The sequence below is a fragment of the Cibotium barometz genome, chromosome 28 (assembly GCF_041138505.1).
Source record: "Cibotium barometz isolate CiBa-2024 chromosome 28, ASM4113850v1, whole genome shotgun sequence".
NCBI classification, from domain to species: domain Eukaryota; kingdom Viridiplantae; phylum Streptophyta; class Polypodiopsida; order Cyatheales; family Cibotiaceae; genus Cibotium; species Cibotium barometz.
The window spans coordinates 15,531,619-15,552,867 of NC_141073.1; the positions used below are offsets into that span (position 1 = coordinate 15,531,619).

The window sequence follows — 21,249 nt, forward strand, 5'->3', positions numbered from 1 at the left end:
GTTAGAGTCTCCATGTGTGGTTAATAAGGGCACACGCGTTACATCCTCCACGATATTATGTTGGTACATTTGCGAACGTGGTGGATATGATGGTAGTACCTGTGAGAAATCTACTGGTTCTTTGGAGGCGTATTGGCATATTTGATTCTCGATTACACTATCGTCCCGTTGCCCCCAATCTTCTACATGCTCATTAGCTATTTGTCGTTAATGGATGACTGTTCGCTTGCATCGATTACATGGACACAAGATCCAGTCAGACATGTTAGCAGACTTGCTTATCGGATAATCCTGCCTATGACCCACTGATCACACCTGTACACAATAAAGATAAAATTAATACTTTAAATGGTTTCAAAGACACGCTCATATGTATGCTCCCCCTCTCTCTCCTTACACACTCATATGTATGCTCCCCCTCTCTCTCCTTACACGGTCATTAGGGAGCTCTTTGTCTTAGTCTAGGACCCGCCACGTGGAGGCGGCTCCCAATTGGGTCCCGCGGGATGAGATGGCACATACGCGGGATGGCGGGACGGCACATACGCGGGACGACGGGATGAGGGGATGGTAACGTGTGACGTCGGAGTGCGGGGCGAGATAGCACATAAGCGGGACGGCGGATGGCACATACACGGGACGGTAACGCGCGACGTCGGAGTGCGAGACGAGACAACATATAAGCGGGACGGCGGGACAGCACATACGCGGGACGGCGGAGTACGCAGGGGACCAGGGCTACGCGGGCATGAGGGGCACCTAGTACCCTTAAAGTAGCGGAGTACGCAGGGGACCAGGGCTACGTGGGCATGAGGGCCACCTAGTACCCTTAAATACCGGGTGGACCATGCTACTTTAGATAGAAATGCCGCGCGTCAAAAACTGCCCCGGTATCACCCCCGGTAAAACCCCCAAAAATTTTAAATTTCAAAATTTCTGGGGGTCTTACCGGGGGCCTGGGGAAATTGAGTAAAGCCCAATTTCTTTTCCGCGAGCTTATTCTTCTCTCTTGGCCGCCTAGATCTGCAGGTATGTTTCACCCAACACACATACACACACCCACACACATGCACATACACGTTTTCATCTCTCTCCTCCTTCTAATGCACGTGTTTGTTTTGGTTTTGTAGGTGTGTGTGCGTATACGATCTCAACGTCGCAACCTCTGACAGTGACATATCACTCATACGCCACTCTAATCAAAGAGGTAAGTGCCCGATCTCAACCCCTATTCTTTCAATTTCACACAAACACACACTATGCACACAATGTATACAAACACACACACACACACACACACAATGCACGCGCACGCGCGCGCACACACACACACACAATGCATACGCATACACATACACACACACAATGCGCGCACACACACACACAATGCGTAATGTATACATAAGCAATGCACACACAATGCTCACACACACACACACACACACACACACACACACACACACACACACACATTGTGTGTTCTTTTCTTTTCCTTTTTAATTATTAAAAGTATTATATCTTTTAGGGCTTTTTTAATTTTAAGAAAATTTGTAGTAGTTTAAATTTAATATTTTGTTTCTCTCTCTCTCTCTCTCTCTCTCTCTCTCTCTCTCTCTCTCTCTCGCCACCTAAACAAGCAGATAGACCTTTTCTAAGGCTTTTTTAAGTACTAACTAAATGGTTTTATAATAAATCTATAAATAGTCTTTTAACTTATTTCTCTCTCTCTCTCTCTCTCCCCAGCGGAAAACCAACATTATATATCTTGTTATTAAGGCTTTTTGGAAAATACAATTCTTTTTTATGTTCAAAATGAACGACGTGTCTCTCTCTCTCTCTCTCTCTCTCTCACTCTCTCTCTATCTCTCTCCCACACGCGCACGCGTGCTCGTTGATTACACTGCAGCTGTTTGATAGTATTTTAAGCTTATCCTTTTCTCCTCGTGACCGACGAGATGCTGCCAAGCTCACGAAGTTCCTCTCTTTCTCTCTCTCTCTCTCTCTCTCCCTCCACATTTGGCAGCTGTCCCTTCTTTCATATGAACTATTAAGAGTGATGGCTGGGGCCCTCTCTCCCATGTGCATAATTGATGGTAAAGAGAGACCCTCTCTTTCCTTCCCCTTGTTATACACACACTGCACAAACTGCCAGGCCGTGACCTTTATTGCTGCCCTTGTGGCCTCTCTCTCTCTCTCTCTCTCTCTCTCTCTCTCTCTCTCTCTCTCTCTCTCTCTCTCTCTCTCTCTCTCCTGCTGACTTAAGAATGCTCTCTCAATTTGTCTCTCTCCGTGATTGGCGTTGATTCACGCTGAATATAGCTGGCTCTCTCTCTTTCTCTCTCGCATACCTTCCATACCTTGCAGTACGCCTCTCTCTCTCTCCCCGTAAATGGCGGGCTAAGTTGCATTCTCTCTCTGTCTTGCTACACACACCTCTTGCTACACACACACACACACACACACACACACACACACTATGTGCATTCTCTCTCTCTCTCTCTCTCTCTCTCTCTCTCTCTCTCTCTCTCTCTCTGTGCAGACAGCCAGCCGCCTCTCTCTCTCGCGGACTGACCTTACTCTTGATGCTTTGAATAAGCTCCTCTCTCTCTATTAACTGGCACTCTTGCTCCCTGTCTCTCTCTCGGGTTGCATCGTTTCCAGCCTGCTTGCTTGCATACAAGCTTATGACCTTGACACTGATCCTTCCTCATGAAGGCCATCTGACAGCTTTTCTATTGATTGGAAAAATAGGTTTTTATTATCACTTATATTCACATTTGTTGGATTAATATAGGCTACAATTTTAATAATTAGGATTTAATTTCATATTTTGCTTGAATCCATGAGCCATAGCTTTAGCTATATTCCTGTTCGCCTTAGCTGCCATAGTCTCTTCTATGGATTTAATTTAATTTACTTAAGGTTTTCTGTGCTAGTTTTCTTGATAGCTTTCATGGCTACCTTATTTACCTTCTCTTTGCTGCAAGCCTTGCTTCCTGTGCCAGATCGCCATAGCCTATTCTTGGCCATGCTTTGTCTATGCTCTCCTGCGCACGTCCACTTCTCAAAAACACTACCACATGCTCTCTCTCTCTCTCTCTCTCTCTCTCTCTCTCTCTCTCTCTCTCTCTCTCTCTCTCTCTCTTCTCTTTTATATCTTCCTTGCTAGCTTCTTTTTTTCATACAATTCTCTTTCTACCCATAGGTATCAAACCTTTACCTTATGATTTGACGTATGGTAAAGGTTATGGTTTTTTGAAGCTGAATGACTACTATTCTTGACCTTAATAAAAGGCTATATTTTTATTTTTACAAGTTATTTTAAAATGCTAGTCTTTTTTGTTAAAAAGCAGTATCAACATAGTTTGAAGTTTTGAATCATTAATGCTAGCTAGTGTTTGATATACTTGTTTAGTCTTCAAGCTGTAATGTTCTGTTTCCAGTACGTCTCTAAGTTTTTATACTTGTCTTAGTAAGTACCTATTCTAAATTTAAGCTTGTGTACATTGGAATGATTTTACAGCTTAGAAATTGTTTAATTTTTTAGTACATGGACCACTATGATCATCTTGTAGTGATATTTTTTGTAAATTAGTGAAACCTATTTCTTTCACTAAGAGTTAAACTATGTTTTCGTGCAAAATTCCTTAGCTAGAGCAAACTATGTTTTATTGTTTAAGTTTTACATTATTTTCAAAGGTTTTTTATATGGCAAAGATCTTCATTTAAAAGTATCACATTACAGGTTATAAACTGAAGCTCCTTTTCCAAACCTACTAATTTCTGCCTGATTAAATGTACTTTAAGTTTAATTTTTTGAATACATCAAAGTTTATAGCACTTGTTATTCTAAAATTGTGAATTATGTATAGGTTCCACTCGTAATCTAGGTTTTTTCTTTTGGAATAGTTTTAAGATACCTTTCTCACTCCTCCAATTGTCATGCCTCCTTATAGTTATGGGGATTGCTATTATGAATCCTTTAGATCTTTTTTCATGTAATACATGCATTGTATATTCTTTCACCTTTTGAGGAAAGGGACTTTAAATTACATAGCCTATGGAGTTTAAAAATCTGATGTCTTGACCTTAGGAATTTCCTAAACTATTTAGCTAACATGCTTAGCACATTGGCTTTCAATGTCCTATAATTAGCTAGATTATTTTGATGGTGCTTCTCTAGTCATTAACTTACAAACAATACTCTAACTATTGTGGTTTTGATGGTGGTAACACTTGGTCCTAAATCATCTTAACCCTAGTATCTTTTGGCTTACTTTAATACTTTGGATTGATCATTACTAGACACTCTTTATGTTCTGGGCTTAGGAAACTAGGTTTCAAAATTGTTTCATTTTATGGGCTTATGCAAGGTGTTCAATTCTGTGACCTCGATAACAAGAGGGAGCATGCACTGACACCTGCATTCCCCTCTCATAAATGCTCGTTCTTACTTGGTTTGTGTTTGGGATGGCTACAGGTAACAGCGTGCTCCCCTAAGCATTGGTCTCCTTGTAGCTGCCTTGCCCACCTCTAATTGTTTCTTATTGCTAACTGATCCTAACTCTTTATTAAGCAAAATCTTATAATCATTCTCTAACTGCTCCTAACTCTCCCACTAATGCTCAAGTATGTCTTCTAATCAATTTTTTTATACAATGTATTTTTTATTCACTGGCTTTATATTTTTTTGCTAGCCATCTCTGGCTAATTCTGGGACTATAGGGTAAACTGGGTCGAACAAGCTACACACACACACACACACACACACACAAACACACACACAATGCATACACACACACATAATGCATACACTAACACAATGCACACACACACAAAGCCTCAAGCCGCATGCGCATACAATGCTCACACGCATGCCACATACGCATGCACATGCGCATGCGTATGCACATGCGCATGCGCATGCGCATGTTGCATGTCGCATACGCATGCCGCATAGGAATACGCACGCATACCGCATGTACATACGCATACGCATGCCGCATGTACAGACACATACGTATATGCATGCCGCATACGCATATGCATACGCATACGCATACGCATACGCATACGCATATGCATACGCATATGCGTGCCGCATGCCCATGCGCATGCGCATGCATGTACGCATACGCATACGTGTACACATACGCATATGCATACGCATACGCGTACTCACATGCATGTCGCGTATGCATACGCATACGCATACCGTATCCGCATGGCGCATACGCATACCGTATCCGCATGGCGCATACGGATGCCGCATCCGCATGCCGCATGCGCATGCGCATGTGCATGTCGCATACGCATGTCGCATACGCATACCGCATGTTGCATACGCATGTCTCGTACACATACACATACGCATACACATCCGCATGTAGCATGCCGCATACGCATACGCATACGCATCTGCATGCGCATACGCATCCGCATGTCGCATACGCATTCGCATCCGCATACGCATGCCGCATGCGCATACGCATGCCGCATGCGCATACGCATATGCATACGCATGTCGCATGCCGCATACGCATGTGCATGCCACATATGCATACACATACGCATACGCATCCGCATTCACATGTCACATACGCATGCCGCATACGCATAAGCATCCGCATGTCGCATACGCATGCCGTATACACATCCTTCTACTGCGCATGCGCATACGCATACGCATCCGAATGTCGCATACGCATGATGCATACGCATACGCATGATGTATATGCATACATCATGCATACGCATACGCATGATGTATACGCATACGCATGATGCATACACATACGCATGATGTATACGCATGATGCATATGCATACGCATACGCATACGCATACATATGTAGCATATGCTACACATAGACACGCACACACATACGCCTTTGTCTTAGACGGGGACCCACCTTGTTTGATTACAGATATGGCATCCCGTGATCCTTGGGACCCACCCACCCCAAGACCTGGTTTGGTAGTGGGTGCACTTACCCCAGAGGAGCATGAGATGATGCAACGCCTCTCACAACACTATGATCAGTGGGGTGCGTCTCCATCTCCACTACCTTCTACTGCCCCTACAGCGCGCCTGGCACTGCATTGCCTTCTCGTAGCGTCTCACAATCTCCTTCACGTAGATCTGAGAGTTCTCACACGGGGTCACGACGTCATGAGTCGAGCGAGGGGAGCAGGGGGAGCATGGGGAGCAGGGGAGGCGGGGGTTGTTGTGGGGGCGCTGAGGATGTTGTGCATAGCACCGCGTCTTCCCCAACTCCTCCCCAACTCGCATCACACGTAGACACCTTGACCCTCGCCCTACACCTCCAGGGTACTTCTACTTATGTGAGGCGGATGGTTCAGTCGTCCGCAACGAGGAAGGAGAGCACCTTGACAGTCGCTTAAAAGAAATTTCTTGGAATGTCTTTCGTCATGATCTCTTGACAAAATGGAAGCGGGTTTCAAAAGAGCGAAAGGATTACGTCATTGCCGCTCTGCATGAAGACTTTCCACAACCAAGTGAAGATGCAAAGTTTAATGAAGCTCTCATGAAAAAAAGGATGGGAGTGTTAGTTGGGCATCGCCGCTCGGAGGCTCGCGATGCATATAAAGAGGGCAGGAATCAACCCAATTGGGTTGAAAATGACATGTGGGCGGCAATCAAGGCAGAGCAGGATGGTAACCCGCACTTATTTCAACAACAAGTGGAGGCGCGATGAGAGCAAAGTAGCAGTAGCACGTCCCATCTTGGGAGCGGAGGGATGGATGCCATGAAGCGTGATTTTGTAAGTATTTCTTCACATATGGTGTGATTATGTAGGTTTTGAAGAGTGCTTAATTAATGTCATGTTTTTGTATGTGTTTCATTTGCAGCGAGGGGAGTTTGATGGATGTCCTACTCGATTAGAGAAGGAATACGCAAGCTCTCATGGCTTCAATCGTCTTCGAGTGAAGATAATGTCCAAGGATAGCTACATTGAGGTATGTTTTTTCACTTTTAATTAGCTATAAAGTAGTGTGAGTGTATGTATAAGCAAGTCTCGCATGTTCTTATTATGCTTGTTCGATTTTGTTTATGTGTAGGAAATGCTGCCATCCCCATTGCATGAGGACGAGCTCTCCGATTAGGGACTTGGCGATATGCCTTATTTATCATGTTTTGTAGCTTAGTGATTACTTTGTAGATACATCGATGTAATTGGCAGGCAACAATATCATGTTTTGTAATTGGCAGATGTTGCTTCTTGTACTTCCAACAATTTGTATACTCGTGCTTTTGCAGACATATATGCAGAATATAATTGCGTTATGGTCTCTTGTTATTTTTATGATCTCTCTTGCGTTATGGTCTCTTGTTATTTTTATGCAGAATATAATTGCGTTATGCGCTTGTCTCTTTTTATGGCAACATGGAGATTTTGTTATGCCGTGCATAACATTCATTATATACCCTTACAAGGGTGTATTTGGCCAGAGTGTGGCATATTGTAGTTGGGGGATTTCCCAACTACAATATGCCCCACTCTGCCCATTTTTTTTTTAACACAAAGCCGGTATAACCCCCGAAAATTTTATCTACAGAGGGGCCCAGTATATTCCCCGGTAAAACCCCTTGTATTACCCCTGGTAATACCCCCGGCACAACCCCCGGTACTACCCCCGGTAATACCTCCGAAACTACCGGGGGTTTTATCGACGTTATGAGACCGGGGCTAGTACCGGGGGTTTTATCGGGGCCGCGGCATTTTTTGATAAAATTAATCTTAGTTATATTTACCCCGGTACAGGCCCAATCCCTTGTAGTGAAGCATCGATGACCTCAAAAGGCTCTTCCCAAGAGGTAATCTCTCGGGGGGTTCACTCTATGAAAACTTACTATATCGCGTGCGTTCAAGGCCTATTTTAAAAATCCCTTATCTGTGAGTTTTTGAATGAATTTATGTATCTTTTTCTATTCAAATCTGTAATTTTTTTCTAAAATATAATAAATAAATCCCCTATTTAAATATTTTTGTAAGTTTTATATATTTAAAATATATTTCTATTGAACTCACCTGATAGGCAATTTTTTTGTAAGTGACCCCCCCGAGGGTAATCTTCAAAACTGGTTCCTTGGATGTCAATTCCTAGGGTTGATTTTCCTCCAAATTCCGTAAAACCTTCTCCATATCTAACAAATTGTTGCTCATAGGTTGTTAAAAAAACTAGGTGTTGATCGGAGGACGCGGGACCGATCCCCTAGAGCAACCGACCGATCAAGAGAGCGGGACCACCACCCACGGACGCCGCCAGCACTGAAGGAGTGGAGTAGTGGGGTGACAAGGACGTAACGGCCACCCGGGTTTATAAAAAAACACCTCTATTCCCCTGCTCAGGGTGACGGGTCCTTTGTTATGTAGTATTACTGAATAGGAACAGGGAATTTAACACCCTTGTCTCTCGCTCTCTCTATCCCTCTCTCTGTGTGTTCTTAAGTATGTAAGGATGGTGAGGTATTCTCATTCTAGGGAAGCTCACCCTGTGTTAAAGTAGTAAGTCTATCTTGGAATTACATGTGCTGCGGGTAAAAGTAGTGTGTGTGTACTTGCAAGGGTGTGTGTGCGTGTACGTTCTGCAGGACAGGCTGAAGAGTGCTCAAGGAACCTGAGGGGGTACTTGCCACCCCGGGTTAGGCCTTGCCCGTGCCCCAGGCAACACATGGCAATTCTGCTGGGGAATTACATTGAGCTGACAGCATAAGCAAAAGAACCCCAACACCCTAGAGACTCGAAGCTCAAGGAAAGCAGCCGAGGCACAAAAAGAAAACCCACGCGGACTGGGGGATCGCAGGCCTGCAGAGGAGAGGCAGGAAGCGGTGTTCATGATCTTAGAAGAAGAAGTACTAGCAGTACACGTCAACGAAGTAGTCCCGGATAACCAACACCCAGCCGGAGAAGAAATACTGGCACAGGAGGAATTACTAGTCATAGAAATTCTGGTAGAAGAGCAACCAAACGACCAAGAGGACAACGAGGGATACCAGGAGCCAGCAATGGCAGCACTGGCAAAGAATTTCCCGGTATTTGCTGGAAAGAAATCCGAAGATGCACATATCCACGTTAACAGATTTGAGCACTACTGGAAGGTAGCACGGCCCCGGGATCCTAAGCCTGCCGCTCCAGCATTGGAAGAATTAAAAAGAAATGCGTTTATGAACACTTTCACAAAGGGAGCTACAGAATGGATTTCAAGGTACAACGAGAATCACTTCAACACGTATGCACAAGTGGTTGCAGCCTTCTTACAAAGATTTCGAAAAGAAAAATCAAGCTCGCAATTGTGCAGTAATATTAGGGAATTACAACAAGGACGCATGGATGTGGAAGCTTACGCGTCAAAAATATTGAGCATGAGGCAAAGAGTAGAGGAAGAGCTAAGACCAACCATTAAACAAACAATAGAATGGTTCATCAAAGGGTTAAGGCCTGAGTGTCATGCCTTAGTCAATACAAAGAATGTTGAAACTGAGGAAGAGTTTGATGCAATAGTGGAAAAAGCCAAAATGGCAGAAAGAAGGGAACAGGAAGTTAAGAAAGCAAGAAAAGAAGTTAAGAAGAAGAAAAAGGAAGTGGCATCTGAGAAGGAAACCTCCGACTCCTCGGAATCCTCGTGAAAGTGAGGAAGAAGATAAGAAAAAGGACAAGAAGAAGGGTAAAGCCCGCAAAATCACATGCCTTAGGAGAAATGCAAACCCTGTTGGAAGAATTCAAAAAAGCAAAAAATGATATAGTAAGGAGGAACATGTTCTGCTCCCAATGTAGAATGGAAGGACATGTGAGAGAAGAGTGCACAACGCCACCAACATGTGCTTAGTGCGAAATGTACAATCACTCAACATCAAACTACCGCTACAACATGAGGAACAGAGCTGCAGTAGTAAACCAAGTGGAAACACAAGAAGTGCGTGAACCACAAGCATATCAAAATAGGGGCCGGGGTAGATATAGAGGCAGGGGCATGCCCCGGGACCAGTAAAGGGATACAGGTGGCATGAGCTGTTACTACTTCCAAGTTCCCGAGCACATAAGCCGGGACTGCCCTCTCAAAATCAGGCATCAAACCGAGAAGAATGCCGAGTTGGAAAAAAGCAAGAACGGTCCAGCTGATGTACAAATGATTTCCCTGGATAAGGAGAGAAGGGAGGTAACACAGCTGCTAGCAGGGCTAACTGATGCATTGGCCATAGCAAGAGCACAAGCAAAAAGAACACCACAAAACATCCAGCAGAAAGAGGAAGATCTGAAAAACATGTGGGAAAAACAGCAGCAAGTAAGGAACCAAGTACAAGAAATCATAGAAAAACAGCAAAGGAAGCAAGGAAAAGCAACACCAGTTGAACAGCTGATGGGGAACATAAAGAAAGTAACAAAGGATACAGGGCCTGAGATGCCCAGAGAGCCGGGTTCAACAAGGCCCGAGCAAGAATATACAAGGCCTAAGGTGCCTGGAGAGAATCTAGGAGGCCCAAAGAGGCCACTAGAACATACAAGGTCGGAGGTGCCTGGAGAGAACCTAGTAGGCCCAAAGAGGCCACTAGAGCATACAGGGCCTGAGATGCCCGGAGAGCCAACTCCAAAGAGACTTGATCATACAGGGCCTAAGATGCCCAGAGAGCCAAGTCCAAAGAGACTTGAGCATAGAGGGCCTGAGATGCCCGGAGAGCCAAGTCCAAAGAGACTTGAGCAAAACAATGGAAGGCCTGAGGTGCTAGGAGGAAAAAATGAAAACAGGTTGAAGGAAAAAGGGAAGAAAAACAAAACCCCCAGGGAATTATCAGTAGATCATGAGCATGGCAAGAAAACAAAGCTTAACAAGCTTGACCAAGCAGCTCGAAGCAAAAGAAAGAACCAAGAGAAAGAAGGAAATGGAATGCTCGAAAAATAAAAAATGAACAAAATAGGGCAGGACAAATCAAATGAAAGGTCAAAACAAAGAAAATCAGAAGCAACAGAGTGCTCGCATGATGCTAAAAAAACAGAGTGCTCGCATGATGCTAAAAAAACAGGGAAGAAAAGAAATAAGGGTATGAGAAAAATAACCATGGAGATGCTAATGGATCAAAATATACCATTAAAAAGCATCTTGGACCTGTGCCCAAGATTCAAAGAGAAAGTACTCAGAACATGGGCAGAAGAACTCAATCAAGAAGTCAAGGGACTACAAGGGGAAGTGGAGTGCAACATGGCACAACCAGAACAGCCCCCAAGAACCTGGGATGACAATGTGGCAAAAATCAAAATGACCATAGCCACACATGAGGTGCAATGGGTAATATTGGATGGTGGGTCAGGAGTGAATGTCATCACGGAAGACCTGGCCAACAAATTGGGATTAAAATGGGAACCTATCCCTTTTAACATAAGGATGGCCGATAATAGAACGGTGGTACCAAAGGGCTTGATAAGACATGCCAAGATAAAAGTAGGAGGAATGGACTACCTAGTGAACTTAGTGGTTATGGCAATGCAGAAACCCACCCAGGATTCATATCAAATGCTACTTGGAAGATCCTGGTTAAGAGATGCTAAAGTCAAGCATGACTAGAATAGAGACAGAATCTCATTAAGAAAAGGAAAGAAGAAAATCTACATAGAATTCGGGCTAAATAAAACAACTAGAGTAGCCAAGCTGACACCCCTACATGCTGAAACGTACAACATGGCAGAAGGACTAGAAGAAGATGAAGAGGAATATCTGTTGCAGCAGAATCCAAATTTGGTGCCACTCTTTGAAGTACACTTGGATAAAATTCTGCAACAAAAGATGGATGCCGGGAGCAAGAAAGGCAAAAGAAAACAAATAGAGCCCGAGGATATAGAACTGAGAGCCCAACAGTGCAATCAGGGGGATCTACCAAGCATGGGTCAAAGCTCAGAAGGACAGGGAGCAGGAAGAGATCACCCGGGTCAAGCAAGACAAGCTAGGGGAAGTGGATCTGGGAGAAAAAGGAGAAGGAAAACAAGTAAGGGTGAGCGTGGAGCTAGAGGAGCATTTCATAGAACAACTGGTGCAACTCCTCAAAGAATACGGGGATGTGTTTGCCTGGTCATACACTGACATGGAAGGCATTGACCCCAAGTTCTATCAGCACAAAATAAATTTAAAACAGGGCGCTGTACCATAAAGCAACAAAGGTATAGAATGAATCCCAACTATGCAAAACAGGTCAAAGCAGAGATCGATAGATTATTAAGAGTGGGATTCATCTACTCGGTAGAAAAAGCCACATGGATCTCTACCATAGTGATGGTACCAAAGAAAAACATGAAGATAAGGGTATGTGTGGATTACAGAAGGCTAAATGCGGCCACAATACTAGACCCATTCCCGCTACCCTTCTTCACAGACTCATTATTGGATGAAGTGGCCGAAAAGGAAATGTACACATTCCTGGATGGATTTAGCGGCTATAACCAAGTCAAGATGGCCTTGGAAGATATGGAAAAGACTGCATTCATAACCGAATGGGGCGTATTCGTGGCCACAGTAATGATGTTTGGGCTCAAAAATGCACCAGCAACATTCGAAAGAATGGTACAAGAGATCTTTTATGATTACTTGACAAATTTCATGAAGGTATTTGTAGATGACTTTAGTGTGGCCGGAGAAAGGGCTAAACACTTGTTTCACTTACAATTGTGTCTACAAAGCTGTCGGGACGCAAGGCTAAAACTCAACCCAGCCAAGTGTGCATTTGCAAGGAAATCAGGGATACTACTAGGACACATAGTCTCGAAGGAAGGCTTATCAATTGACCCTGACAAGGTAAAGGCCATACAGGAAATGAAGCCACCAAGCAATGCAAAGGAACTAGAAAGATTCATTGGTAAGGTAAAATGGCACACAAGGTTTGTAAGATACTTAGCACATGTGGCATGTCCATTGTACCAACTAAGAAAGAAAGATGCATTATTCGCATGGACGGCAGACTGTCAATACTCATTTGAACTACTAAAAAAGATGTTGACAAAAGCACCAGTCATGGTCAGTCCAGATTGGTCAAAAATATTTCATGTGTACACAGATGCATCTGACAGAGCATTGGGAGGTACATTACTGCAGGAAAAAACAATTGGATACTTGCAACCAATTTACTATGCCAGCAAGTCAATGACAAAGACAGAGAGAAATTACAACACCACGGAGAGGGAGGGATTGGGCATAATATATGTTGTGGCAAAGTTCAGACATTACCTCCAGGGAAGTAAATTTGTATTGCATGTAGACCATCAAGCCTTGATATACTTAGTGAACAAAGCTACCTTAGTGGGAAAGATGGCTTGGTGTATGCTAATCCTACAAGAATTCGATTTTGTCATCCAGCGGGAAATGAGAATGCTGTGGCAGACTTCTTGTCTAGATTGGAAGAACCCGGGATAGATCAAGGCGTGGCAGATGACCTACCGGACGCTGCACTCTTCAGTCTCTCACATGACCAGGAAAATGATTGGTATGAATAGATGAGAAATTTTATTATGGATTATTCGTTTCCATCTCAATGGTCTAAAGACAAGAAGAAAAGACTGGCACTAAGGACCCGAGACTTCACAATAATAGCAGGGCAATTATATAAAAAGGAAACAGATCAAATATGTAGGAGATGTGTGCCAGAGCATGAAAAGGTGGGCATTTTAACAGAAGCCCATCAAGGCATAACTGGAGGACACCAAGCAGCAGAAGTCACCAAAAGAAAGATACTGCAAGCCGGGCTGTGGTGGCCCACCCTGTAAACGGATACCCACTTCTTCACTAAGAACTCTGATTTATGCCAACGCTTGGGCCAGCCCACAGACAGGGACAGGATGCCCATTCATCCGGTACTACCCTTACAACCCTTTGCCAAATGGGGGTTGGATTTCATAGGACCCATCAAGCCAAAGGCACAACCAATTGGCTGTGAATACATACTAGTGGCAACAGACTACTTCACTAAATGGCATGAAGCTAAGGCACTAAAGAAAAACACTATTGCTGAAGTAGCCAAGTTCTTGTACGAGAACATCATGACCAGGTTTGGGTGCCCAGTGGAACTAGTAAGTGATCAAGGGACACACTTCCTAAACAAGGTAATGGAAGAATTAACTGCAAAGCACATGATAATTCACAAAAAATCATCAGTTTATCACCCGCAATGCAATGGACAAGCGGAATCCACCAACAAAATACTGGTAAAAACTCTCAAGAAAATAGTGGAAGGAAATAAAAAGGACTGGGACAGGAAGCTGAGCAGTGCATTATGGGCATACATGACATCATACAAAATGACTATAGGAATGACCCCTTTTAGAATGGTATACGGGCTAGAAGCAGTAGTGCCCATGGAATTCATGATACCCAGCCTAAGGATGGCAATACAGCAAAACTGCCAATGAAAAGGTCCCGATAAGAGCGAATCCATGAACTGCTAAACTTGGAAGAAGACAGACAGCAAAGCATCCTGGTGACCGAGGCTGGGAAAAAAAGAAGGAAGGCCCGGGCAGACAGACATGGTAAACAAAAGGTGTTTAACAAAAGGGATCATGTCTTGATGTTCAATTCCAAGCTTGGCAAACACCCGGGAAAGCTAAAGCTCAGGTGGATTGGACCATACATAATCAAGGAAGAAATAGCACCAGGAGCATTCATGCTGGAAAACCTAGATGGGACACTACACCCGGGAATTGTTAATGGATGCAGGCTAAAACCTTACTATGGAATGGAGCAACCAATGGAAGAAACTGCGCCTTCTCAGATATTGAGTATTCGGTGCGAGCCAGTGACCTTGGGCAGCAGAGCTGCAAAAAACAAAAGACAGAAAGAATGGTGGGAAACAAGCCCAACAAATTAATAATGAAAAAGAGAAAGAGAAAATGAAAAAAGGTAAAAAGAAGCAGAAAGGCAAGTTTCAAAATGATGACATGCAAAAAGATGTCGAATTGAGAGTAATCAACGACCATCATGACAAGACGATCAACCTCGAAACAAGTAATGACTCACCAACCGAAGAAATTAAAACATCGAACAACAATATTAACAAGCAAACGACTGAAGCAGCAGAAAGCGCAAGTGACAAAATGTCTTTAAGCTCTCAAAGCAAGCGAGCACCAAATAGAAGCTCGAATCAAGCACAACAGAACAATCAGACAGACAGTATGGCCAAAGGAAAAGGAACATCCAAGGCCATATAGCCGATGCCCCTATGCGTTATACCATCACTCAGCAGTCCAAAGAACGATGAGTGGGCGACAAAACCAGGGTTCAAGAAGCTGCTCAACCAAAACTGGGCAGCACTAGCACAACCCCAGGATGCTGAAAGTCTCATAAAAATATTTGTTGAAACAGATTCGGTGGTTGTACCCGGAAGATTACCCATACTCATAGACACTCAACTAATACATGAGGTGCTTGGTCTGAACAATGAAGGACTCACGAATTTTGACAAAGCTCACCCAGTGCAGAAAGAAATACCCAGCACTGGTCAGATGCATCAGACCAAGGATGTGAGCAATCCAGAAAGGAGGTCACAGTTTCAATTCTACTTACATAATATAATGCACATGGCAAAGAATGAGGACATGTCTGCAAAGAACTACATCATATTGAAAGCTGTTGAGGAGGGAGTTGAGATGAATTGGGCAGCAATTTACTTGGATAACCTTAAAAAGAGAGCAGCAACAGTCCTGGAAAAGGGAGGGCCTACAGTGGTGCACGCACATTTACAAGCACTTGCTCAGGCAGCAACAAGGGACCCTGAAGCAAAAAAGGTGAACACTCCCAAAAAAGACAGGCAAAAGGAAATAGAACTAAGGCCGATTCCCCCAAAACCAACACCCTCGGTGGCACAATCTGACGCTGGCACCAGCAAAAAGACTCCCCCGGTCTCGTTCAAAGATATGGACGATGCGAGTAAAGCTAATCCATTTGACAAAGTGGAAGATCTACAGGGAAAGAAAAGAAAAAGGGGTAACAGGAGTGAACCCGGGAAGGCAGATCAGCAAGAAAAAGAACAACAAGCTGAGGAAGAAAAAGAACAGGAGAAAAGGCAGAAACAACAGCAGGAAGAAGCAGAAAGGCAAGAAAAAGAGAAGCAAGAAAAACAACAACAAGAGGAAAGGGAAAGGAAAGAAAGGGCTGACAAGGAAGAACAAGACAAAAGGGCAGAAGAGGAGCGCAGAAACCCAGGACAAGGGGAAAAGTAAGGTGGAAAACAGTAAAAATCTTAAGCCCACAGAAGAGGTCACCATAAACCTCAGGGATGAAATGGATGGAGAAGATTTCCCGGATGCCCCAGTAATAACAGATTTAGATCGGGCTCTAGAGCTAGCCCTGATTCAACTGGACAAAATCCAGGTGCTCCACAGGAGGAACATTGATGAACACAACTACATAGCCAAGTTGAACAAAAATGCCTGGAACAGGGTTGAAGGAGCACAAAGCAGAATAAAAGCATGTAAATCCATGCTCATGGGACCATCCAGCCTGAAACTAAAAGAAATGATGAAGGAGGAGGACGATGTGCTGCAAAAGAAACACGATGGGGAGATAGAATGGCTAAAGGGAGTGATCATAGTGAAGGATGATGACAGAAAGGCTGCAAACAAGAAAGCTGAGGAAACACAAAAATAATTAAATGAGCAAAAGGAAGCGGTGGCCACAGCCAAGGAGCAGGAAAGACTCGCCCGGGATGCTCACAAGAAAACGCAAGCGGCATATGAAGAAGCCCGGCAAATTGCTAAAGCATTACCAAGAATGCAAGCGCAATAGGACACACTAAAAAAGGAAAAGGCCCAAGTAGTAGCTGAAAAACAAAAATTAATGGAAGAAAAGGAAGAAGCGAAAGAAGCAGCCAAAATCAAGGATGATGTGATAAAGGCTCTACAGCAGGTGTCAGAAGATTGGGAGCAGACTATGAAATACAAGACGGAGGGCCTGAGGCTTTTAAGACTACCCTAAAGATATCATTTGAAAACCACAAATTAAAACAGCAAGTCAATGAATTGGAACATCAGATGCACAGACCTCAGGTCGACGCCAATTTAATCCGGGCATTCGATGAGGAACGGCTTGCAACAGGAGCTCACAAGCTTACCCGGGGAGAACTGGTGCTGCAAAACAAAAAACTTAATGATGAAATACAAACTCTGTTAAGGATTCCGCAGCATAATGAAGACTTTGAGCTGTACAAGACAGCTGCACATGTGCTGGTCAGTGATTATGTCAGGCATGATTGGCCACTACCACAATCATTTGAGGAAAAGCACTTCATACTACAAAAAATATGGGAAGAGCCCCTGCCAGAGGATCACCGGTATGGAAGGAAGATTTATGCAAAAGGACCTCAAGGGCAGGTTAGACCTCCTATAGTACCTGCCTTTACCTCTGCGCGTTTTCAAGAGGAAACTCTCAGGCAATTTCAGCAAAAGTACATTGAGAGGCACCCATGGGCAACCCCAGTCAAAGCATCAGATCAAAAAGGGGTGGAAGGATTGGGATTTGAAAAGAAGAATTATAGGAACAAGTCACCAACATTCATAGCTGAAGGTTCAGGTTCCCAACCGGCCGTGCCAGGTGTTGACCGAAGGACGCGAGACCGCTCCCTTAGAGCAACCGACCGATCAAGAGAGCGGGACCACCACAGACGCCGCCAGCACTCAAGGAGTGGAGTAGTGGGGTGACAAGGAGGTAACGGCCACCCGGGTCTATAAAAAAACACCTCTATTTCCATGCCCAGGGTGACGGGTCCTTTGTAATGCAGTATTACTGAATAAGAACAGGGAATTCAACACCCTTGTCTCTCTCTCTCTCTATCCCTCTCTCTGTGTGTTCTTAAGTATGTAAGGATGGTGAGGTATCCCCATTCTAGGGAAGCTCAGCGTGTGTTAAAGTAGTAAGTCTATCTTGGAATTACATGTGCTGCAGGTAAAATTAGTGTGTGTGTACTTGCAAGGGTGTGTGTGCATGTACGTTCTATAGGACACGCTGAAGAGTGCTCAAGGAACCTGAGGGGGTACTTGCCACCCCGGGTAAGGCCTTGCCCGTGCCCTAGGCAACACTAGGATATCTATCATCTTAAAAGATTAAAAAACACTTCCCAATAAGTATAGAAAAATCATAGGAAATTGTTTTATAGAATGTCCCTCGAGCACCAATTATGCCAGAGGGAATCACCACGAACTCATAGCGGCCTTGTTCGGTTCTAAAAGCTGTTTTTGGAATGTTGGCCTAAAAAATCCAAACTTGGTGGTAGCCACTCTTCAAGTTGAAGCATCTAGAACTTGTTCTTGATTGTAAGCTTGTTTCATGATCTATATAGTCGATGCACAATTGGTGCGACCTTTCCTTATTTATGACAGAGAGGATGGGTGATGCGAATGGAGATGACCTCAGACGGATGAATCTAGCCCGATCCATCTCCAATTGCCCTTCCAATGCTTTTGATAAGCAATAGGAAACTTGCTGGGGGGTTTTGGGTCAAGAATGAGCATGATCCAATGGTCTTTTGGTTGATAGGGTGGAACTTTCAGAGGAAGGTCATCTCTTAACAGGATGTGATGATACCTTTTCAATCCCGGGTTCGTGTTCTAGTTGTGATATTGTGGCGTTGGATCCATAAATGAAGCCAACCTGCTTGGGATTATAAGTTGCAAAATGCTTTGAAGAAACTCGAACATACAATAATGCAATTTTGGCTCCCTTCTTGATGACTCACTTTGCCTTGAGATGTGAGATGAATGGGATACCTAGAAGACTCTAAACATCAGTGAGGGTGACTAGGGTAGGCACACCTTTTGTGATGAAGAACGTGCTCATCTTGCTATCTAATCATTAGCAAAATAAGGGTTCCCAAGGATCATGTCACACCCTATGAGGGGAGCGGCAAGAAAATGTTGCTCAAATGCTACTTGTTGAACAAAAAATTGTTCCTTTTTTTGCCACCTTTTCGGTGATCTGCATGCGGATACCTGGTGTGAACCCATCAACATCGAGCATAAAGGGCAGCATGATACACTCTAACTTGGCATCTAGATGTGGAGACAAGATCCGTTGTGCTACCAGTGTTGAGGATAATGGTAAATATGTGGCCCTTTGTACCACCACGCTTGTGGCTGGGACTACTGAGGTTTTTGAAGCTAGGGTGGTTGGTTTGATTGAGGCTTATTGCCTTTCCTTCCACATCATATAGTCCTCCTTCCCATGCTGTTGATATGACATCACAAACATCTCTGTTCAACCATATAGGCCTTTTGCTCCTCTACGTATAGTAATCCACCTATTATCCTTGCCCTTTGGTTTTGTTGGGAGTCATCTAGGCTTGCAACTATTGCTTAGTTTCCCATTCTTGTTGTTGTTATTACTGTTGTGGCCCTTCCCATTATGCTACTGCAAAGAATTCCCACCTATTGCTTGCTTTGGCTTACCGTCATTTAGCTCTATCTCCTTGTTTTGTGTCAGTGCCAATGCGTCCTCATATGTCTTTGGGTTGAGATTTCTGATCGCATATATGATTTGAGGAATCCAACCCTCAAGTGAAGGCCCAGAGTTTTTACTTATCCGTAGCTTCTATTTGCTAAGCTAAGGTCAAAAGTTTGTTGAAGTAACTCAAATTTGGCATTCCTTTCTACTTGAGTTCAACAAAGTCATCCTCCAATGTAGTGAGTTATTGTGGAGGGAGAAAATAGTGCTTGAAATTTGAGATGATTGTGTCCCAATTGTAATGTTCTCCAGTCATATTTTGGCATATGAGGGTTCTATACAGTCCAATGCTGCCACCATGGCACAGCCTTGCGTGTGAGATGAGGGGCTGCTAGGTGAACCTTGTTCTATGGGTCCCTAATCTTTGCTAACATAAATTGAGCCATAAATTGTTTGATGAACTTATTGACTACACCATTTTATCACTTACCATCATACTTGATGAAGCTAGGCAAGCTGCAAACCAAGGGTTGAATTGTGATAGTACTACCAGGTTCTTTTCCACCGTCATAGGGAAAGAACTCTTGTCCCCCTTTGCAACCGGATTGCCCTCATCCTCGACCTCCTCCTCAATCCCCTCTACGATAGGATACTAAAACTTCAGGTTTGGGGGTGGGGTCTATGGTTCTCCATTTCCCAAACTTGGTGCTAGAATGCATTCTTGCAGGGCTATCACCTACTGTTGTGTCATGACCTATGTGATAGACAAGAAATTCAAATTTTGGGAATTCAAGGCATCTGCAAAAATGTAAATGGATGGTATCCATCTTGTCTAATACCTGCGATTGGATGGTACGGATTTGCTCTTGTACTTGTCACTCCATGGTACCTCAGTTGTAGGAAATGGTAGGTCGAGCCCAGGAAATGGTGTTTATGTGTTTCTTGTAGATTCCATCATTTCTCAAGCTTGGAAACAGCAAGGAAACTTCATTTTTTTGTCCCAAACAAAAGGTTGAATTTGAAGGCCATGTGGTAGATATTAAATGTTAATAGTGTCTTTATGAAACATATTACATGCAAATCTCCCTTTCTATTGACACACAGAGAGCCACAAATCCACCACACACACACACACACACACACATACACACACACACACACACACACACTATGATGAGAAGGACAAATTTTCCTATAAAAGCAACCACTGAAAGGAATTTACAGTTAAGAGTGCATCTCTTCTCCTTGGTGTGGCCATGTTGGTAAGGTTTGAATAGGCAAGTAGATTGTGAATGAAATGAAAAGTGAATATGAAAAGTTTAGATTTGTCAAAATATCTAAGTGTTAACAAAATTTTAAAACTACAAGAGTTTCAAGAAGAAGACATGGTATTTTTGAAAGTAGACGGAAGAAAAGCTCTATTTGACTCGGAAAATTCAAGAAATGGGGACCTTGTTATGGAGGACCATCCATTGGATTGGAGATCAAGCTTATTGCATAAAGTTTTGATGTCTTAGTCTCCTCAAGAAATACTTGATAGACACTCTAGTCTTGCAGAAATCAAATTTAAAATAAAACTTTTAAGACATTGTGTCCTCTCTCTGTCTCTCTCTTTGTCAAATGTAATAAAGCAACGAAATATACAAACATAATTAGTTTATTTGTGCACATACTTGCTCAAGTAAAACTTGCCTTACAAATTAAACTTGTTCTGTAACTAACTTCGCTTTTCTTGTTTGAGTGACACTTGTTTAAAACCTATCTTCAATGACAACAACAACGATGCCTCCAAACCACGTACATACTCTCTCTCTCTCT

The 21,249-nt window shown here is 43.5% G+C and overlaps 1 long non-coding RNA gene across 1 annotated transcript; it reads left to right on the forward strand.

Annotated features, from left to right (window-relative positions):
* Positions 1 to 6,382: 6,382 nt before the first annotated feature.
* LOC147622572 (uncharacterized) lies at positions 6,383 to 7,207 on the forward strand. The gene is made up of 2 exons (XR_015269578.1): positions 6,383 to 6,981; positions 7,084 to 7,207. It is a non-coding gene; the product is annotated as an uncharacterized LOC147622572 (long non-coding RNA).
* The last annotated feature ends 14,042 nt before the right edge of the window (positions 7,208 to 21,249 follow it).